Source organism: Balaenoptera acutorostrata, chromosome 1, assembly GCF_949987535.1.
Source record: "Balaenoptera acutorostrata chromosome 1, mBalAcu1.1, whole genome shotgun sequence".
NCBI classification, from domain to species: domain Eukaryota; kingdom Metazoa; phylum Chordata; class Mammalia; order Artiodactyla; family Balaenopteridae; genus Balaenoptera; species Balaenoptera acutorostrata.
Window position 1 is genome coordinate 147,179,346 of NC_080064.1, and position 23,652 is coordinate 147,202,997.

Genomic DNA, 23,652 nt, shown 5'->3' on the forward strand with positions numbered 1-23,652 from the left:
GCATGGGCTCTAAGCTCGCGGGCTTCAGTAGTTTCGTGGCATGCGGGCTCAGTAGTTGTGGCTTGCGGGCTTAGTTGCTCTGTGGCATGTGGGATCTGCCCAGATCAGGGCTCGAACCTATGTCCCCTGCATTGGCAGGCAGATTCTTAACCACTGTGCCACCACGGAAGTCCCTGTTGGATTTTTTATTTTGTTTTCATCAGCTTATTATTATTATTTTTTTTTTATAAATTTATTTATTTTTGGCTGTGTTGGGTCTTCGTTTCTGTGCGAGGGCTTTCTCTAGTTGCGGCGAGCGGGGGCCACTCTTCATCGCGGTGCGCGGGCCTCTCACTATCGCGGCCTCTCTTGTTGCGGAGCACAAGCTCCAGACGCGCAGGCTCAGTAGTTGTGGCTCACGGGCCCAGTTGCTCCGCGGCATGTGGGATCTTCCCAGACCAGGGCTCGAACCCGTGTCCCCTGCATTGGCAGGCAGATTCTCAACCACTGCGCCACCAGGGAAGCCCTCATCAGCTTATTTTTAAAGCCAAATCATGTCTATATTGAAAATTTGTGTGGTTTAAAAAAATGTTTCCCGAAGGAAAGCTATATCTACTATCAATAGGGACTTTCAGTTTTCATTTTCATGTCAAGTTCAACACAGTAAACAAGTTCTACTGAAGCGAAGATGCACATAGAACTTTCCTCTTACAGATAAGTCCCTGTAGGACAGCCTAGCAGGGTGTTAGCTCTTCACTCCGTCTCCAGGGGTAAGTGTTCTGTGAGCTACTGCGGCCCCCAGCTGAGCCACAGCAGAAGTCGGGGCCCCTCATGAATCAAAGCACGCAGGTATAATCCTGACCCTGCGGGAGCAGTACCTCTATAGGAAACCATTATGCTTCTAATCAATTCAAATTAACTGATTCAATTTTACAGTTTAAAATTTGCATTTATACTAGTCAAGCAAAGGATCCTTTATGAAACACTAATTTTAGGGCTTCCTCACCTCTTGCCTGGATTGTTGCCATTGTGTCCTAACTGGTGTATCTGCCTCTTTTCTCAGGGCAGTTGAATACTGATTAGAATTGCCAGATAAAATACAGAATGCCAAATTAAATGCAAATTCCAGAAAAACAAAAGAAATTGTTAGTATAAATTTGTCCCAAAATATTTAGTATATTTTGCCCCCAAATATTACATAGGATGACTGTAATATATGATGGAATGACTTATCATGCAATCTTTAAAAAATTCTTTCCGTCTATCAGTGCTGACCACTTCCAAATCTCAGTACCCAGCCTCATCATGGGCTCTAAACCAGCAGTTCCCAGCCTTTTCGGCCCCAGGGACCGGTTTCGTGGAAGACAATTTTTCCATGGACGGTGGGTGAGGCGTGGTTCAGGCAGTAATGTGAGCGATGGGGAGAGGCAAATGAAGCTTCGCTCACCCGCTGCTCACCTCCTGCTGTGCAGCCGGTTCCTAACAAGCCGGGGACTGGTACCGGTCCGTGGCCTGGGGGTTGGGGACCCCTGCTCTAAACTGAGTATCTTCATTGTGATGGCTTGCAGACACGTTGAAATCTAAACTCATTATCTTCCCTATCCATGTTCTCAATTTCAACAGTGTTGCCACCATCCATCCAGTTCCTGAACTGCCCTGGACCATTCCCTTTGCTCCAGTCACACTGGCCTCCTGGTTATTCCTCTAGGTTGGCCAAGTTCCCTCCTACCTCAGGACCTTTGCACTTGCTAGTTTCTGTACCTGGAACACCTCCCACCTCCAATATTTACATGGCACTCTCATTTCTACCGGTTTTATCAAATGACACCTTATCAGTGAGACCTTCTCTGATCACCTTATTTAAAATTGCATCCCCAACTCTGATGCTCCTTATTTTCTTCTCTGCTTTATATTAATTAATTTTGCTTATTTATATTCCTTATTATCTATCTCTCTCTACTAGGAGGTAAGCTTTTTATGATAGGGATTTTTTTCACTGCTAAATTCCCAGCACCTGCAATAGTGCTTGGTTTGTAGTAGGTGCTCAACAAATTTATTTGCTAAATAAATGAATAAGTCAATACGTGCATCTGTATATCCACTTTCAAATCTCATTGTCTTCTTACAGGAGAAGATACCTGTTCTGTGCATCAATGTACCCACCTTATTGCCTGGCACATAGTAGAGATTCAAAAAGTGATTTTTTAAAATTAAGTTCATTTAAGTTGGGAGTGGTAACAATGGAGAGGGAATAGTGTGTGTCACTTTAAGAATACTTATGTTTTTATTCATCGTGTTTATAACCCTGACATTACTACTCTGTACACAATCCTTAAAAGAGAAAACTACCAGGCATTGTATTCACTTGTTTACTGGAACAGATGTTTGGCTTACACTGTTTGTAAACACTAAAAAATTGGAGGGACATATTATATGGGAGCATTGTGGGAAAAGAATTTTGTTGGTTTCAAAGTACTGACACTTTCCCGCACACAGTTCCCATTTTTGCTTTAATCATAATCAAATAGAATATAGGTCCACAGTTCTTTATTGAAAACCTTTAGGACAAGCTGGGTTCAGGATTCAGACTTTTCACCCCAGGTTTTAGAAGGTAGAATGTGCTTCCTTATTCATTACATAGTCAGCAGTCTCGGGCAGGCTTGACCAACCACGTCAATACTTCTGCAGAGAGAAGCTGAATAGTCACGCTGGGTAGGATACGGACAATGAACAGCCCACATAGGTTCCATTCAGGTTTTTCCACAAAAATGAGTTTGATGCCAAAAGCATGGGAAGAGTTGGTTTTCAGAGATTTTGAGTTGTTCTCCTCGCCTGGGGGTGTTATTGTTGCTGGGTGGTGACACTCAAGTGCTGCATGACCCAGAAGGCTTTTGACTTCAGGAAAGTTCCTGTTCCTGTTCGGAGTTCCAACCCCAGTGATAGAACAAATGATACATGATTCTGATTGAATGACAACTCAGTGTCACCCAATAAATCGATCATTTAATTTTGAATGATTTAATCTATAAATATAAATAATTCAAGCAAATAGATGCAAGAAGGAAAATGTCCTTTTCTATTCAATATCCCAGAACCATGACTAAAAGAACATGGTCACATCATTAGTTGTGCAGAAATCAGGGTTTTCATCTATTGCTTCTAGTTTGAAGTCCTTAAGGCAGAGTTTCTCAGAGTTTAGTGTTTAGACTCTACAGCAGGGGTCGGCAAACTTTGTCCTGCTAAAGGGACAGATAGCAGATATTTTCGACTTTGCACATCGCATGTCTTGTCTGCATGTGAGTGTGTTGTTTTCCATACCTCCTCTGCCCCACCACCTCCATTTTCTGCCCAGAGAAAACTGCCTGACCCTGGAATTGTCAACATGTTAGGATAAAGCCGTCAAAGAAAAATCTTGTTGGCATTTGGATTTATAAAGTATTTTGTAGGAGTTACCCTTGATCACATAACCACTCTTTTCACCCTAATGGATGACAACCAAATCATTTCTTGCTGTCAGAAAACAGCTTCTCAGTGAAAAGGCACTCCTGGGAAGAGGTTCACCTCCAGAAGGAGATGGCCCCGATAAAGACCGTGCCGTCAGCGAGGGGCTGGGTGATGTCATAGCCTGCCTCCTGGGTTCTAGATGTCCTTCTCTAGCACACTGTTTAGGTATCCCTTGTTGGGTCCATAGCATCTAACTAAACAAAATTCTGATTTTTCACTTATTCAGAGTTAACTGCCAGCCTGGGATATTTCTGTTAAAGGGTACTTTTAAAAATAGGAAATATTTCTGTTAAATAAATGAAATGTTACTTAGAATAGCTAACATTGTGCCATCCACTGTATTAAAGCACTTTACATCAGTTCTTCAGGGTAATCCTCACCACAACCCTGTGAAACAAGTATTATTAAGAAACCAAGGCTTAGAGCAAATGACTTCTCCAAGGTCACCCAGTTAGTGTCAGAGCTGAGCTTCTAACCCAGATAGGTCTTATAGAGTCAACCTTATACTCTTAAGTATTATAGACTATGGCCTCATAAATATATATAATTTTTTACATGAGAAGAAGAAAGGCCTATTGGTTATGCCTTGATGTTTTTTTGTAGATGATCTTACCATGAGGAATATTTAAAAATTGGCTTTGCATATAGTGCAGTTGATGCCATTCTTTTTGTCTGAGGAATATGGATGCCATACCCTTTTCCTTTTTTAGGGATACTGACTCTTTCCTTTGTAGCATAATCTTCTAGCAGGTTGTTGATTTTTTTAAAATGTGGCTTTTAAAAAATTAGCTTGAATTTTTGTCACAAAGATTTTGTTTCTAAGAGAAAGTTAAAACCTTTCTGACATTTTTCTATCCTAAGCGATTAAGACAGTTTTAATAAAGTTTGAACCTTCCGTAATATTCATGAAAAGTGGTGAAGAAATAGAAAACAATTAAGTTGTTAATTTAGTACCTATGGTATGACTAATAGTCTTTTCTCAATTAACTTATGATTAAAGGCTTTACATTTCTTTTTAAAAAAATTTATTTATATTATTTATTTTATTTTTGACTGCGTTGGGTCTTCGTTGCTGCATGCAGGCTTTGTCTAGTTGTGGCGAGCGGGGGCTACTCTTGGTTGCGGTGCGTGGGCTTCTCATTGCAGTGTCTCCTCTTGTTGCAGAGCATGGGATCTAGGCGCGTGGGCTTCAGTAGTTGTGGCTCGTGGGCTCTAGAGCGCAGGCTCAGTAGTTGTGGCGCACAGGCTTAGTTGCTTCGCGACATGTGGGATCTTCCCGGACCAGGGCTCAAACACGTATCCCCTGCATTGGCAGGCGGATTCTTAACCACTGAACCACCAGGGAAACCCTGGCTTTACATTTCTTCTTCCCTAGGTTTTCTGTATATAAAGTAGAGAAGCGACAATAGTACTAATTATTTTAAGCTCATTGAAATCTTTAAGAGCCTATATTTTATCATTAGTGCATGGGCTAAAGGCTGTTTTTCTCATTAGGGTTGAAGACTGACTGACCCTAGAACAGAAAAGTAATAACATCCCCTTGGAGACTTTCTCCCGAGACAGGAGGTAAGAAGCTGCCTTGTAAAGGTAATACCCTTTATTTTCTCCAATAAATACCCTGTTGGAGAAAGTGATGAAAGAGAAAGAAAGAGCAACTATGCTCCTTTTGCTTTTTGTACCTAATACAGGGGATTCCAGGTATCAGAACCAACAGAAAGTATTTTCCAGACAAGCCTCCTTTTGCAGAGTCAACTATTTTAAGTTCTGCTGCTAATTTCTATTTCTTGATTTATCAGTTCTGGGCCATATGTACTGACTTCTTGCTGTAAAGGATGAGAAGAATTCTCATAGAACCTTCTATCTAAATTACTGTCTTTTGTCTCCTGATATTTGTTACCTCTAGCATTATATTCAGTTCTAGAGGTTGCCTGTAATGCCTAGACAATATAGATGGCCTCTGTCTTCTGACTGACTTTTAGATATACCTATTGACTCCTTTCCTATGAAAGTTGAGGAAATTAGCACAGGTATTCATTTTCTACTTTTTTCCTCCCAATTTTCCTTGGTTATGTTTTTATTTTTAAATGGCCGTGGTTTATAACATGCTTCATTGCCTGATGACATCCTTATCAGCCCCTGATTGCCCTCAGGATAAAGTCCTAATTCTCTACTATAGTGAATAAAATCCTTAACCACCTGGCCCCATCCTATCTCCTAATCTGCAGTACAGGAGTTCTCACTGTCCTCAAGGTACCATAGCTTTTTATCTCCCTGGGACTTGCACATTTTATTAACTCTAACTCTGGAATTCCAACTCCTTTTCCTTCCGGCAAATTTCTGCTCATGCTTCAAGGGTCCCATGGACCCTTTCATAGAAGCCTTCCTGCCTCCCATTTTCTAAGGTGGTCAATCCCATGGGTCCCCATAGCTATCTTCCTACCTCCATTCCAGCACTTTTATATTAAACTATGATTTTGGGTGTACGCATCTGCTTCCTCTTCCTGAATATGAACATTAGATGTGTGCATTCCATTTCTGTGTCTCCGGCCTCCAGGGTAGTTTCCTCACACAGAATGAATGAATGAATACACAGAAAAGAAAACGTTTTAACCCCAAAACAAATACATTTGGGATATTTTTTCTTTCCTAAACCGATTTTATTCAGCAAAGTTTTCAGTGGTCCTTTCCTGGTCTGGTTTATATTTTTCTTTACTTTGAATACCTTGTCTACCTCCTTGGGGTGGGAATAATTGAAGGAGAAAATAATTTCTGCCTGTATTGCTGGTAAATGCATTGCTACACTGAGCTGAAAAGTGAGGAAGGAAAAGAGAAACATACACCAGAACATGGCTTTTTATCAAGATATACCATCTTAGAAATTTAAGTCACAGAACAAAGGGAGGATAAAATTACTTTGAAAGGATGTTTGTTATCAAGGGCTCTAAATAAAAATAATTTGTCTTTCATTCTTACTTTTTTTCCTTATACTAAGTCAGTTGAAAAAAAATCACTCAGTATGCATTTGAGAAGAGAATCAGTTCCCGAAAGTGTTATTTATTTAAAACAATTCCTTAGAAACTACTACGAATGCATGATCTATTTTGAGTAAACACAGAATATGGCCACAGGTTCAGTTGAATTGGCACAATTTCAGTTCTCTGTTGACTAAAATCAGCCCACATGTTGATCCTCATACACTTGTTAGATTTCTGTTATGCTCGTAACTCCTACTGATGTAAAACCAATTAAAGCCAGTGGTGAAAAGATGCTAATGAACCGAGTACCCAGATATAATTGTAGTTCTCCGTGTCCTGAAACAGTGTGATTTTTCTTTTCTTTTTTTTAAAGAAAGGTATTTAAGGGCTTCCCTGGTGGCGCAGTGGTTGAGAATCTGCCTGCCAATTCAGGGGACACGGGTTCGAGCCCTGGTCTGGGAAGATCCCACGTGCCGCGGAGCAACTAGGCCCGTGAGCCACAATTACTGAGGCTGTGCGTCTGGAGCCTGTGCTCCGCAACAAGAGGGGCCGCGACAGTGAGACGCCCGCACACCACAATGAAGAGTGGCCCCCGCTCGCCGCAACTAGAGAAAGCCCTCGCACAGAAACGAAGACCCAACACAGCCAAAAAAAAAAAAAAAAATTAATTAAATAAATAAGTCAGGAGCTCTTAAAACAAACAAACAAAAAAAGGTATTTAAGCAATACATGAACATACACCAGTAAATTATAACACAGATAATTCTGGGAGCCTGTCTTCCATTATCCTGATGCCACACTCATACACCTACTTTTCTTTTTTTGCTAAATTTATTACTTTTACTTGTGTTAAATAGATTTTTCTGTTTCAATAATATAAAATATACTATTACTATACAATATTTACAACTCCCAGGATATCAGATTAGCATTTGTAGTAGCTCTCTTCAATTAAAGTTCAATAATGAGTTTTGGTTCTTCAGTATCTAACTTATTAATCAATACTTTAGGTTTTAAAAAATCTATTTAGAATATGTAAAATCCTGAAGTTGGTTGGGAGACTCCAGTGTAATTAATTCACTTCATCTAAGTCACACTGCAGTGGAAAAGGAGAAATAAACATGACTTCTCAATGTGAATATTCACTAACAATGTAGATAATTTTATACCCAATTTATAAGAATCACAACACTAAAGATATAGTGGGATGAGTACAGCCAGAACCTGGGACTCATCCAGGTCCCGGTTTGCCACATCTCACTGGTTAGAACTTGGAAATACCAGTGTTCCCACGCACACATCAAGGCTTGTTCTAGGGAAAGAGATGAACACCATGTTTCAGATTAATCTGATTTTACCACACTTTTATACATTTGAACAAAACAATCAAATCAGGAGTCAGGGAAACTGAAAGAAGCTGAGTTGAGGAGAAATAAACCTGGAACAGAGCTGAGAGTCCTGACTTGGCGTCTCTTCTCTACTCTGAAGCTGATGAAAATGAATGACTTGCCTGAGTCATGGCTTTCACTTCTAAAAAATGAGGAAATAGTCAGAAAATCTTTATGGTTCTTCACTGTTCAAATACCCTATGCTCCTGTGAGTCTACAATGATCAGGAAAGCAGACTAAGATATCAAGAGAAATTAAAAACAGAAGATCAACCTCAAACTCAGGCAAGAGGAGAACCCTCGTTTTAAAGATTAGGTTTATACTTAGGCCATTTAAGGGAAAATGGCATATAAATTCACTTAGGAACAAATACTGGTCTGTCCTTTGGGCATTTTTTAAACTGCAGGCCTATGATGAAGGTAAGTTATGACCAGCTCAGTGTGCCTGTATAATCAAATCATCTTTGCATAAGTAAGGATGAAAGAAATGTCAGTCTATTACATCATGAGTCATTAAGTGATTTAAGCTATGTCAATAGTTTGTGTAACAAGAAAAAAATCCACCATTATTAAATAATAGGGAAAGATTTGTATCACATAATTTAAAAGTCAGGATCAAAGCTTTTCTGTGGCACATATTATAGACTACCAGCTCATTACTTCACGCTCACATCTCACTGTAATAAGATTATTAGCAATATTTTTTCTTTTTCTTTTTATTTCTAGTAAATATTAAGTCTTCATGTTTGGGGCAGTTCTTAAATCTAGACCAGTCTAAAACATAGTAAAAAGTTCCATTCTGTCAACTGAATCTTAAAAGAAATCTATCTTTTAACTTCATCCTCAACAACCAGGGTAAGAAGGTTAATCATATAAAAGATGTAAGGTCAAATCACTTGTTTTTTCAGAATCACCAAGTGAAATCCATTTCTGAATGGATGTATCAAGTTGTAGTTTGCATTTACCAAAATGTTGAAAGAGTACCTCTTCATATTTGCCATTTAAATAACAATCATTTATTCAATTTGTACTATGTTCCAATTGTACCAAACATTTACATAAATTATCCCATTTAACCCTCACAATAATTTAGGGGGTAAATATCATTATCCTCATTTTACAGATGGGGGAACTATGTTTAAGGAAATGGGATGTCAAAGTGGCAAAGCCAGGCTTTGAAGTGACTTCTCTTAACCTCTGTGGAAGTGGAAGGGTGACAGATGGAAGGTGAGTAGTTACTAAATTCAGAAGAATAAGAACTTGCTTGTTCTAGTAAAATCAGGAAAAGTGAAATTCTACTTACTTGGTGATGCTTTGGAATGTCCATCAGGCACTCAGTAAAACATAGTGTTTGACAACTGATTGATCAAGCCTGGCATTCAACAGGATTATTATCAAAGACGACAAGAGTTTGGTTGTGATAGCAATTGTGTTAAGTAAGCAGAAAAGGTGTTATTATCCTTGTTTTACAAGGGAGCAAACAGAAGCTCAATGGGTAAATAATTTACAGAAGGTCATGCAGCCAGTAAGGAATGAAGCCCAGACATATAGCTCCTCCAGAACTAAATGCAGTATTCTTTCCACAGTGCCTCCCAACCTTCCCAAAGATGGTGCTCTGTTTAATTCAGGGAGGGCTTTACCCCCTTTACTTGTGGCTTACCATGACTGTCTTGGACTTTCCCCCAGTCCCAAATATTCTGTTAAGTTATATATTTGTGACCTTGAATATAGCCTTGAACTAGGTGCAGCACCACTCTACTGCCTGGGGGAGATGGGCTGAACGCTCTGACCCACAGAACCTGGAAATAACAAAGTGTTTAGACACGGTGAGGTAGTGATGTTATTAGTGCTTCAATATGACAGAAGGAAATGATCACTCACAGTGAGCCCTGGAGCCTAGAACAGGCTTGGCATTTGGAAAGAACACTGTAAATGTTTGCTTAATAAGTGATTGAATAAACACAACCATAGGGACCACTGCTGGTTTAGCTGCTGGTCTCCAGGTTAGGCAGTATGAATCCCAAGGGATATACCATATGATCCACTAGGATATGGGATGAAAATATTAAAATTTATACAAAAAGTTTTTATACCATCTTTTAAAAAATTTCTATTTTGTTTTATAATGTTTAGGATATTTAGCATAGTGGTACATGTAAATAATTCATGAATAAAAGTATAAATATAAAGATACAAACATTAGGGCTTCCCTGGTGGCGCAGTGGTTGAGAGTCTGCCTGCCAACGCAGGGGACACGGGTTCGGGCCCTGATCTGGGAGGATCCCACATGCCGCGGAGCGACTAGGCCCGTGAGCCACAATTACTGAGCCTGCGCGTCTGGAGCCTGTGCTCCGCAACGAGAGGCCACGATAGTGAGAGGCCCGCGCACCGCGATGAAGAGTGGCCCCCGCTTGCCGCAACTGGAGAAAGCCCTCGCACAGAAACGAAGACCCAACACAGCCAAAAATAAATAAATAAAATAAATAAATGAATAAATTTATAAAAAAAAAAGATACAAACATTAGGATTACATTATACAAAAGGTTTTATTGATGGGGGTACATAATTTTTTAAAAGTTGGACACTTCTGGTTAAGATCAATTCAGTTGCTTTGCCTTCTGTGAGCCCCATAAGGGTTTCAAAACATCTTTTGCTGTGGTTCTCAAATTTTAGTGGGCATAAGAATCATTTGGGTTGCTTGTTTAAAAAGCACACTACGGGGCTTCCCTGGTGGCGCAGTGGTTGAGAGTCTGCCTGCTAGTGCAGGGGCACGGGTTCGAGCCCTGGTCTGGGAAGTTCCCACATGCCGCGGAGCAACTAGGCCCGTGAGCCACAATTACTGAGCCTGCGCGTCTCGAGCCTGTGCTCCGCAACAAGAAAGGCCACGATAGTGAGAGCCCCGTGCACCGCGATGAAGAGTGGCCCCCGCTTGCCGCAACTAGAGAAAGCCCTCGCACAGAAACGAAGACCCAACACAGCCATAAATAAATCAATAAACAAATACTTAAAAAAAAAAAGTAAAAGTCTATTAAAAAAAAAAATGCACACTACATGGTTCCAACCCCAGATATACTGACTCAGTAGATCTGTGGCAGGATCCAAGCATCTGAATTTTTTACAAACAACCAGGTAATTCTGCTGCAAGTGGTCTCAGGGGAAACACTACCTCACAAGGCTGCAGTAAACTGGAGCATCTCCCCCTTCTCCCACCGTCACTTTTCAGATACCTTGATGCAGTTTTGAGAACCAAAGGAATAAAAGTTCTCCTAGGTTCTCCTAGTCTATTGGTTATGAGCTTAATGCCTTGAAGAAAAAATATGATGGTAATAATAATAATTTTAAAATCAGCTACCATTTATTGAACACCCACTTAGTATAGATTATTTCTAATCATCACAATAATCCTACAGGGTTGCTATCATCAGCCTCATCTGATAGAAGTGGAAATGGGTCTTAGCAAGGTTAAGTAAGTTACCCAAGATTTTCCATTAATTTTTCTAAAAGCTTTGAGGCTCAGAAGAAGAAACTTTCTTTATAATTTCCCAACAATCCATTGTCCCACTCATGTGTGGGAGAATTAAGTTTATAATCTTGATCTCTTTCTGCATTCAGATTCACATGACTCAAAGGTTGCTAAGAATCATATTTCTGGTTTCCTTGTTGCCAGCCACTACCTTGTCTTTGTTCACAATGAGCTTGGAAAGTCCAGAGGTGGCTTATCTATACTCTACTGTAATAATCTACCCACAAACAAAGGTTAATTAAAGATAGATGACTCTTTTAAATACAAATACTCTGAAATATTTACGTAAAATTACCCTTCTCATGCCCTCAACTGCCATCTTTGAAATGGAAGGTTTGGGCTAAACACGTGCTCAAGTCCTTCTATCCCAAATGTTAAAAAAGGATAATTTACCACTGCTTTCAGTAATGTATAACAGTCATTTATTTAAGACTTCTCCTGGTTTCAGTGCCAGAGCCATCTCCCACCTTCCACACCTTCCAACATGGACTCATCTGCTTCCCACGTTAAAGCAAGTTAGTCACTCCTGACCACGTTAATTACAGTCCTACTTCCTCTCTTAGACCACTTACTTTGAGAGAAGCTATCTGTCTTGTCATGTCACTCAAGCAGGCCCACAGACAGGTTGAAGGCAAAATGGAAGGAACTGAGGCCTCCAGCCAGTTGCCATGTGAATGAGCCATCTTGAGCCAATGGTGCACCATCTTGGAAGTAGACCCTTGAGCCCCAGTCAAGCCTTCAGGTGACTGCAGTCCTGGCAGACACTTTGACTGCAAGCTCATGAGAGACCATAGGAGAAAACCACCCAGCTAAGCCACTTCCAGATCCTGACCCTCAGAAATCATGTATGATAATAAATATTTGTTTTTTTAAGCTTAAACACACACACACACACACACACACACACACACACACAAACAGCAGCAACACTCCTAGGACTCGCCTCTGAAATAGAGTGCCTAAATCATCCCCTTAGAGATTTATCTTGGAAGAGAGTCTGGCTTGAACACCAAAACAATGTTTTATAATTGTGTTTTGTTAATTCCTCTTCCTATATCGTCAACCTCCAAATGGTTATCAAGAATTAACATACCCCGCCCTTCTCACTGCATTCCTGGATCTAATCAGGAGGGGAATGGTAAGTGTTGGGCCAGCTGTGGGTCTGGTCATTAACCATAAACTCATCAAGTGTTGGCCTGTCACTCTGACCAGGATCATTCTGACCTTGAACTATTCACCAAGCTTAGGCTTAAGTGGGCTACAGCTACATGCACTCTACCCACAATAAAGACATTGTGACCACTGACCTCCGGGCTGTAGGAGCTTCTTAGAGTCTGCAAGAAACATAGATTGGCCTTGTGGTCTTTTGGTGTGACATTCAAGCTACTGGGCCATTGTCTGTATTCTACTCTGTGAGATTCCTAGGAATTAATACAAACAGGTGTCAGAGATGAACTATGTATTTCATATTGTCCCCAAAAGAAGCCAGGGGGATTCTACTTATTCAAACAAGGAATTTGTGAATCTTTGGACCCTAATGATACCTCTTTGTGACTGTAAATAAGACCAGTAAGTTCTTTGGCTGGGGCAGCATGCCAATGTAGTAAGATAAAGATCAGCCTTGTTTTTACTTGCTCATATGGGCCTGGGGGCATATCCTCACCACAGAGTTCATTCTCTGACTTCAAAGAGAATTCTTTTGTGAAGAAGTGATGCATTTAGAACTTAATGAAACTAAACTATGCCAGTATATAATGATGGTTGGAAAGACTTTTTTTAAACTTCTTTGTCTGTTTTGCAAATCACAGGTTTTTAGTTTGAAATGTGTACTGTGCACATGAAATGGCCCAGATACAATATAGTAGTCTTTTTGATAGAGAATTCTCCTTTTTCCATTTCACTGTCCTTCATTTTATGCAATTTGCATTGAGTTTCAACAATATGAGCATTTAGTGATGCATTATCTTTTAATTTCATAAACAAAAGTCAGAGTTTGAAATAACTCCTGTTGTTTTTAGATTTTAATGGTTATTTTTCCTTTTGCCATAAAACTTTCCTAATCGCTAGAACTGGATCTTAGAGGAGTCGTGTTGCCTTCCCTTATCACATCATTGACACCCATCTACACCATTCCAAACAGGTGCAGGTTGAACCATTCTGCCACTAACTAGCTATGCGATGCTGGGCCTCAATTTCCCCAACTTTATATTGGAAGTCCTGGACTACATGGTGTTAAAGTTGCTTTCCCATGATAATATTCTGTAAATCAAAAAAAAATTTTTTTTAAGAAAAACTTGTGACAAATTAACCTTTATTTTTAGTTATAAAACTTAGGTGGAATAAAAATAGTCTGGCCCAAGATACTTTCCAATACACTTCCAATATTTTCCTTGATTATTTGTATCCTTTCAGAGGAGTCAGCCTTTTCTTTTACCCTCTGGATCTCCCTCTCTCTAAGTATGTTCCTTGGTTGGACAAATTTTGGATAAGCAGTTGAAAAAAGAGAACACTATAGCACTGCAATCAGTTTACTACAATGGTTTCTAACCTGACTGTGGCCATCAGATGTGGACTGTGGGGAGAGCAGAAGTGAGTAATTGGATATACATAGTCATTCTCTGTTCATCAAATATCTTCCCCCTCCTTTGAAAATGTGACACTGTGAATCCTATTCTAGTTTGCTGTCCTAATCATCAGCGGTTACAAACTGACCACCTACAGACTTTCTGTGGCTTATAGAGATATTTTCCTTATCCTCCACATTCTAGAAGAGCCAACCATTTCAGTTTTCCTGGGACTCTCTCTGTTTTAGCACTGAAAGACTCATGCTCTAGGAAACACCTTGGTCCTGGACCAACCAAGGATGATTGATCACTGTATTAAAATGTTGGTGCAAGAGTTTTTTGCTCTTTTTTTGAAATTTTTGAATTAGTTGCCAAGATTTAAATATCAGATGATTTCACAGAAAAATCCTGATTTCTGGCTTCTCTTTAAAAAATGAAATATCTGGCACTACTGGGCCCTCTTCCACAGCAACAATCAGCAGGAGCGGAATAACTGCGGCCCCAATAGACAAGGCATGTTATTTCCAGGGTCCCACAGGCCCTGCCACTCCAAACGACTCCCCCAGAGTAAGGCTGAACACCAAATACTCATCAATGCCCTCAGGCTGTTGTTTTTCCTATGGTAAAGTTGAAAGTGAAATAGTTCCTATATCTATATCTCTATCAGAAGGGGCAAGAAATGAAAGATCTACCAATAGGAGAAAACATATTTCTGGCTGTGGAAGTGAAGAATATTCCTATCTGTTAATAGACCTGACCCTCCACACCTGGTACACAGCCTACTGGCCCCTCCCGGCATTGAAGTCCTGGTACACATTATGGGTTCTGTCATTTATAGTTGATGGCTGGTGACGTTAGTACCTTGACTCAGGAATTTGGCAGTGTTGGCCAATGTACCAAAACTACTAGCACCCCAAAACATTATTAAACTATGTCTTAAATGCTTGATTCTTCCTGACAGGAGCTCAATTTCTGTCATTGCTTCTGCCTTATGTAAAGATCAGATAACCCGGGCTTCCCTGGTGGCGCAGTGGTTGAGAATCTGCCTGCCAATACAGGGGACACGGGTTCAAGCCCTGATCTGGGAAGATCCCACATGCCTCGGAGCGACTAGGCCCGTGAGCCACAATTGCTGAGCCTGCGCGTCTGGAGCCTGTGCTCCGCAACAAGAGAGGCCGCGATAGTGAGAGGCCTGTGCACCGCAATGAAGAGTGGCCCCCGCTTGCCGCAACTAGAGAAAGCCCTCGCACAGAAACGAAGACCCAACACAGCCAAAAATAGATAAATAAATAAATAAATAAAAATTAAAAAAAAAAATCAGATAACCCTTATTTTCCTCACCAGGGATTTCTTGAGTTTCAGCCTCTCTAATTAATTTCTGGGCTTCATTAATCTTGAAGTCATCAAGGACTCTAAGCAAACACATGTAACCTAGGGCAGGTAGTCAGTTTTAATATTCTCTCACGTGGGAATATTTATAAAATGGCCATCTCCGACATTTAAAAAAAAATGGCAATCTTCACATTCTTGTCTGTGTTTGCAGGAAGTTAATCCTCATCTATAAATCCTGAATAAGCAACCAGCTGGAGGGTGTAGAGATTCTCAGCTCCATACAGGCAGGGATGGTGCTCTTTTTTGGACTCATTATTTTAATTCCAGAAAACAGTACATGCCTAGCCCATAGGGAGTCCTTGAGTAGCGTTAACTGAATAAATGAATGAATGAGTGAGTGAATAACTAAATGTTACAGGAGAAAGAGTAAGCTCTGAAGTTGACAGGACTTGAGGTCGAATCCCAATTTCTAACCCCAGCTCTGCCTCTTACAAGCAATTTCTCTGAGCTTCAGCGTCTGCATCGGCATAGCAGAAATAATACCTATACCTCATAGGGAAGCTATGAGGATTAAAAGAGAGAATGTTCCACGTCTAGCACACAGAAGGTACTCAAAAAAGAGCAGCTATTTAAAAAGTCCTTTGCAAAGGATATTGGAGAGAAAGAATGGAAGAAATCCTTAAGCTATTTTAAGCATGAAGTACTTAAAAGGAAGAATTTAAAAGTTGCAGATAGTTATGCATTTCCTAAATTTGATAAAATCGCATTCTTAAAAGTACATTCTAAAATTTTGTTTAGGTTTTTCTCTATCTCTATATTTTTAGTTGAGCAGGGGCTCCCCAATTATCATTTCATATTGATTCTATTTAAAGTTAGATTTTAAGTGTGTAAAACAGATAAACCAACAGCATCTATAATTGCAATGAACTTTTTAAATATTGAAAAGCATGCAAATATAAGGTTAAGAATAAAAAGACTGTGAATTTTATCCTTGCAAAAAATGAATTAAGTAAAATACATATACACACTGCATTATGTGATCTGATGTAAGTGTAGACAGTATATTTTATGAAAATAGATTCATTCAATTAAATAACCTTTCATAGATTTCAAATAATAAAAATGAAATCTAGTAATGAATTTCTTTCTTAGCCAGTACAAATCTGAGATTCTGTCCAATTTAAGCCTTTCCAAAGACTTGAGTTTGAACAGTGCCCTAAGTTGGAAATAAATGTACATGACCAGCTGTGAAAAACAGTGCTCAGGCTGACGGATCTCACACTTTTCTTGTAGGGCTACAAGGTATCAACAGTTCCACTATGCAGGAGAGCTCAGATCATGGCTTGATTGAGCTTGGTTTGCTGGGACTGATCTTTAGGAATGGTGACAACTATTCATCATATGCTGTTGCATCTTTGAGAAAAAGTAATCATTTCCTGAAATTGTATGAATGCTACCCATCAGTACTGTGTATAAGAGACTCTTGACTATTTGACTTGTATCTGGGGCAAACTTTTTGCCTTGCAGATATGAAGTTGAAGATTCATTTTTTAAAATCACTTATCTCTCCATCCTGTTTTACCACCACACCTGCATATGGTAAACTGGCCCTCCACATTGATCCTAATCTCCTTCCAATGTGCCTGCCTGTGCTGCAGAGACTGGAAAGCTAAAAGCCACATCTTCCCAGACTTCCCAGAAGCCACGGTTTTCATTTGAATTTATTCCATTAATCAGAAGTACTGCCACGAGAGCTGGAAGATCAAGCTCGCTGGAGGGCAAGTTTCGCTGTCTTGAGCTTTCTGCAGGCCAACACTGGCATGGTGGTATCTGGTGTTTCTGGGGGTGGTTTTCTGATCTTGACAGCTCCCGAAGCGTGCTGACCTCCTTCTCATGCTAGCTGCCTGGTCCTGACAATGGTGGTCTGGTCTCAGAGCCAGCAGCTGGAACCCCAGCTTCCGGTTCAGCGAGAGGTTTCCTGGTTGAAGAGCATTCTCTCCCTTGGTGGGACAGTCATTGTGTGGCTTTCAAAGTTGTCCATGAGAGCTCAGTGTGGAGGCTGTTTCTTCAGCCTTCTCAATGATTCTGTGAGCCACAGAATTAACGCCGTAATTAAGCCCTTTCCGCTTAAACTAGCTAAAGTGGATTCTCTTCTTTGCAACTGAACCCTGACAGACACAACCTTTAATTCCTAACCATTGAAATCTCTTCCACTCTGAAATCGACTAGGAGGTAGGCTTATTTGTTCAGTCAGTACACAAACTTGGGCCTGGAACTGTTCTAGACTGTGGGGTTGCCATGATAAATAAACATATAACGTCAAGTGCTCAGAGAACATTCATTTAAGAGGGAAAGACAGAAACTCACCATGTAAACAAATAAGCTCATGTCGGAGATGGATGTAATGAAGAAACAAAATCAGAGTAAATGGTAGAGAGTAACTCTGTCAGGCAGGGAGGGTCATATTGGATAGTGTGATCAGGGAGGAAGGCCTCTTCGAGCAAGTGACATTTAAGTAGTGACCTGAGTAAAAAGCTGGGATCCACCATGTGATGACCTGTGGTTAGAACTTTACAGGAGCGGAAGCTAAAAGAAAAAGGCAGAAGGGTGAGACTGAGCTCAGGATGTACAAGAGGCAGAAAAAAGGCCTGTGTGACTAGAGCGTAATGAGCTCAGAGGAACAGAGGTAGGAGTCCATTTCATTTATTCACTCATTAAATATTTCTTGAGCACTTACTATGCACCAGGCTCTGTTCTGGGTGCTTGCATTACAGCAGTGAATGATAGAGGCAAAAAATTCCTGTTCTCCTGGAGGTTATATTCTGGTGGTGGGGAAGAGAGGAACAATAAACAAATACATAGGTAAAACACATATTAGATCATGGTTCTCCACCAGGGATGACTTTGCCTCTTAGGAGACATTTGGCAGTGTCTGGAGATATTTTTGGTTGTCACACTGGGGAGGAGGAGGTGGGTTTTTAGTATTTAGTGGGTAGAAGGTAGCAATATCCCTACGTTGCTAAACATCCTGCACTGCCCAGGGTAATCCCCCAAAACAAAGAATTATCCCCAGATGTCCATCATACCAAAGTCAAGAAACCCTGTATTAGATGATTAGAGTTATAGAGGAAAAAAAGAGAAAGATGATAGGGAATACCAGGGGCAGGGCATAGGAGGGCAGGAAGCTGTTCAGGGGAGAACGCAGTAGGAATATGACATTTGAACAAAAACCAGCAGGAGGCAAGGGAATGAGTCATGTGGATATCTACAGGAAGAACACTGTAGGACAGGGAACAGCAAATGCAAAGGCCTCAGGAATGACCATGTTTGGCAAGACCCAGGAGAGCAAGGAGATCAATGTGGCAAGGGCAGCGGTGTGCAAAAGGGAGAGGAGCAGAGATAAAAATGACGAGGTTACAAGGGCCCTGAGTTTTGGCTTGTGCTCTGAGTGATCAGGAATCAATGACTAACTCAGATCAATTACGGAGGTTTGGTCAGACAGGATTTCTGACTTCATTTTTAAAGGGCTCGCTCTGGCTGTTGTTTGGGAAATGATTCATAAAAGAATGAGGGCAGAAAGCAGGGAGACCAATTAGGTGGCATTAAGTGGATGGTGAGAGCAAGAGAGGCAGTGAGGATGACGACCAAGCTTCCGGCGTGAGCAAGTGGAAGGTCTGAGTTGCGGTGCATGGAGATGGGGAGAACAATGGGTGAAGAAGTTTGGGAGGCAGTGGAGATCAGGCATTCCATGTTGGACCTGCTGAGTTTGAGACATCTACTAGAAATCCAAATGGAGATGTCACAGACTGCAGAATATGAGTCTGGGGTTTAGGAGAGAAGTCTGGGCTAAATATATAAATTTATTAGAGTCAACAGTAGATGGTATCAGGACTTCCCTGGTGGCGCAGTGGTTAAGAATCCACGTGCCAATTCAGGGGACACAGGTTCGATCCCTGGCCCGGGAAGATCCCACATGCCACGGAGCAACTAAGCCCGTGTGCCACAACTACTGAGCCTGCGCTCTAGAGCCTGCGAGCCACAACTACTGAGCCCTGTGCTGCAACTACTGCAGCCTGAGTGCCTGGAGCCTGTGCTCCGCAACAAGAGAAGCCACCGCAATGAGAAGCCCGCGCACCGCAACGAAGAGTAGCCCCCGCTCGCCGCAACTAGAGAAAGCCTGTGTGCAGCAACAAAGACCCAACGCAGACAAAAAATAAATAAAATTGAAAAAAAAATCTGAAAATTAAAAAAAAAAAAACAACAACAGATGATATCTAAAGCCACAGGTGTAAAACTCACTAAGAAGTGTGTCTGAGGACTCGAAAGCTAAACAGGGTGGGTCCAGAATATGTAGAATATTTATCGAACTGCTGAAAATATATAGTCAAATACTTTGCTAGAAAAGACCAGTTATAATTATAAATTGGAAACCTGCTTATAAAATGTATTACTGCTGTTTAACCTTCATATATTCATCTTTCACATTAATTCTCAAGAGTTGATAATTATTACTACAAATTCCTTAAGGAAAGGCTAAAAATAAGGTATTTAAAGTAATGGTATCATGGATTACTGGGATTGTTTAAAGAATTCCATAATTGGACCATAAACATCATCTAATCTGAATCCAAAATATTAGAGATGACAAAATTGAGGCCCCAAATGGCCAGGGCATAGACTAGTGGGACTTCAGAGTGTCGTTTGCCCAAAGTCACATGGCGAATTAGGGGCATAGCCAGAATAGGAAGCTTAATTTTCTATTTCTTACTTTGATGCTCTTTCCACTTTATCACGCTGAGAAGTCAACTCAAAACAAAAAACTCTTCTGAGATAATGATTTCAGTTGGGGGAGAAATTTGACTTGTTTGCAAATATTTGATATCCACAAAACTCATCCTATAGACAGCCTGTAGCATAAAGCAATGCACCTCTGTATCTGCAGAAGAATAAGAATCAATCCTGTGCAATAAATGCAAGGATGAAACACCAAGGGAAGGTAAAATAAGCAACTGACCCTGGTGCTCTAGCAGCGAGGAGGAAGGTAAGGAAGTGAGTCAACATGGGGATGTAACTTGGTTAGCCCAAGATTTTGTTCTTACCCTGTAATAAACAAGCCAACATTGAAAAAAGCCACTATTTATCCCTGATGAAATATCCCATGGGTATTTTTGGTGCAACAGTAATAGGAGGGAAAGTGATTCTGTGCTTTGCCTGCAGGGAACAAGAACTAATCTCTTTTGATCCCTGTCTCAAAGCACACTCACAAATATACTTGTTTATTTCTGTGGAATGAAGAAAGGTGCTGAGGATTGCTAGGGCTCCACTATACACAAAGGAACAGAAACGTCAGAAGGGGAAGTGAGCTGGCCCTGTCATCTTGTGAGTCAGTGGTGGAAGAGGCTGCATTCTATCCTGTGGTTTAGCCACTGAACTATATGCCTCCTCTGTGCCTGGTAAGCAAACCCAGAGAGACAGAGCAGATCTGGGTCTAGTCGAGCCCAGGGTAGGGGGAGAGGAACAAGGGAGCTTACATTCAGGCAGGGAGTAACCCATATAGCACAACCAGGAAATACAAATCAAAAAGTCTCAGACTTCAGACCTCTGCTGTTCCGGTATGCCAAGGTTTTCCCTCTTAGAGAGCATTTGTGTTCTATATGACAAAATCTGGGTTTTTGCCTTTTTGCTCATTCCTTTTAAAAATTTTCTGAATAAAAGTACCTTTAAAAATATCTCTTTTGGATATTTTTTTCAAAGTGGGTATGGTTTAAGATTGCTTTCTGGAACTCTATTTACTTCCTTTCTTCTGTTCAGTAGAAGATTATTTCAGGGACAGGAAATATGGTTTAGTAGGAACGTTCTGTTGAAAAAGAGAACTACTAACATCGTCTTTGAAAAATCAAAGAGTACAATAATCTAAATTCCCAAAGCAAGTCCTTTAATGGAAAGTTCCCCACTGTTGCCTTCTGGGAAGTAGGGTCCTTAAGCAAGAGATCTGAATCCTATTGAATTATTTTCCCATGTGATAGAACTTTGCTTATATTCTAGGCCATTCTGGAAAAGTCTTTCCAAATTCTACTCACAATGTAAGGCCAAGCTCACAAACAACCTCTTTGCTGAAATTTCCCTGATTATTCCTCCCAGGCAGTGTGTGTGTGTGTGTGTGTGTGTGTGTGTGTGTGTGTGTTGTGTTTACATTCCTCCATTAGACTGAAATGTCCTTAAAGCTAACCCAGGATTCTAGTCTGTATCACTCAATCCTATACTCTCTCTGTAGTACCCAACATAGCACTTTTGTATAAAAATAAAGGAATCTCAAATAATTATAGCTAGAAATAAATGGTTACTTGGCTACCATGCTGAAGGGAATGTTCCTAGAAGATTATAGATAACTGCGGGGCTATGTAAAAAGTCCTAGAAAGGTTACTACCTAAATGGGTATTTAAGTGCATTCCATGTCATTGCAGGTGTTTAGGCAGAAAGTGGATAATAAAACTTAAGAGATTCTGTAGAGGAATTTATATAGCGGGTAAGGAGGTAAATCAGATGACCTCTAAAGCTTTTTCCAACTGTAAATTTCAGAATGACTTTTTAGAAGGTTTTGCCTTAGGTGAATAATCTTGTTGCACTATTGCCTCCAAGGACACTGCCCCTACAGCAGGCAACTCTAGAAGCTTTCTTTCCAAACCACCTGATTAAAACACCTCAGTTTACAGCTTCTAAGGAATGCGTCATAGAAGCCTCCTAACCTTGATGTAATCCCACCTTCACTTTACTTAGGTATCACGGAGGCCCATGGTTTGGGAAGTCCACAGAGTAGTCAGAACCTGGACTCTTAACTCTCAACCCCAGATTCAGAAGTTCAAGTTTAAGCGCCCATTTTGTGCTCACTTGTTCTGTGTGTTTGATCTCTCCAAGCCTAACCCAGATCCAGAAGAAAGTCTGAGAATGATTATTCAAATAGTCATCATCGTTGTTCTTTCTCCTCTGTGTCATCGGTGGGGAACACTGAATGGACTTTGGGGTACTGCCATTCTTTCCCAATAATTTTAAGTGCCAGATTAATGCCACAGAAAAAAAAAAAGTGTCAGAAAAGTTGAAAACATGCCCCTTGAACATGCCATACTTCCTGATCACTGATGTTCCTCGAGGTAACGTCATCACTCTCTGAAGCACAGGAACGAAACACTGCTGAAGCAGACTGTGCCTAACACTATATCGAGTAAGTGGGATTTCAGGCACCAGTGGGTTTGGAGACTAAGTTTGGAAGAATGTTTCATTGTTGTCTGTCTGTCTCTGCCTGCCTATCTATCTATCTGTCTGTCTATCATCTATCTATCTATCTATCTATCTATCTATCTATCTATGTATCTATGTATCTATCTTCTAATCACAAAATATATCATAATAATGCTAGTTCCTATGTGTTGTAAATGCAGATTTATGTAGAGCAAACAGTTGAAGGGATGAAAATTAACCAGGACCTAAAGACAGCTCTGTTATAATACAGTAAGCTGTTTCTCTATTCTGATTGTTCTACTATCGATACTTTAAAAGAAAGATTGATAAAGCAAAAAATACCATAACAGACCTGTCACATGTTTCTTTTTACTGATCTGCTTCACAAAATAAATCTTTTTGTGCGATTAATACAACTTTCCCAAGCTAGAGACTATTCTTATCAATATAAGGGTAAATACCCATATATTAAACTCTAAAGTATCACAAATTACTCGAAGTAATTCCACCTAATTGAAAAACAAGTTCTCCATTTTAAAATGATCTGTGATGTTTTCAAGAGCTTCTTTGCCCTCACTGAGGAAATATGAGCTGTCTGGGTATCTGTGGGAATATCAATATTTACAGTGGAAAATAATCAAACCATCTCCTATGGTAAACAACCCAACAAATGACAGCAAAAGCATTACTGCTTCAGCTTCTAAAAAGACTTCTCCATGATATTGCTGTCAGGCTCAGGAAGATATTGTGTTGATTCATTGCTTGTATATGAATATATTGGATAATGTATTTCCTAACAGTGTTGTAATGAATCCAGTAAAAAGGCTCAAACCTCTGTTTTAAGGACTAAAAATATTTATTTATTTGTTTGTTTTCTACGTATTTCCAAACCCTTCCTGATTTTCTTGTAAATATCACATTTAGGTTTCTGTAGCCTAGCACATGTTGGTTACGCATTAAATAGTTGTTAGATTGAATTAAATCAAATGCCCACCAAATCTGGTTAATCAAACACTGAATTCACTCTTCTGCTGACCAGAAAAGAAAGAATTGAGGCATCTCACCTCAGCTGCTATAAATCTGGTGTGTTTATACAGGGACAAGTGATCAGAATCAGATTATTTACAGGGCGCTCCATAACTTATTGCGAGG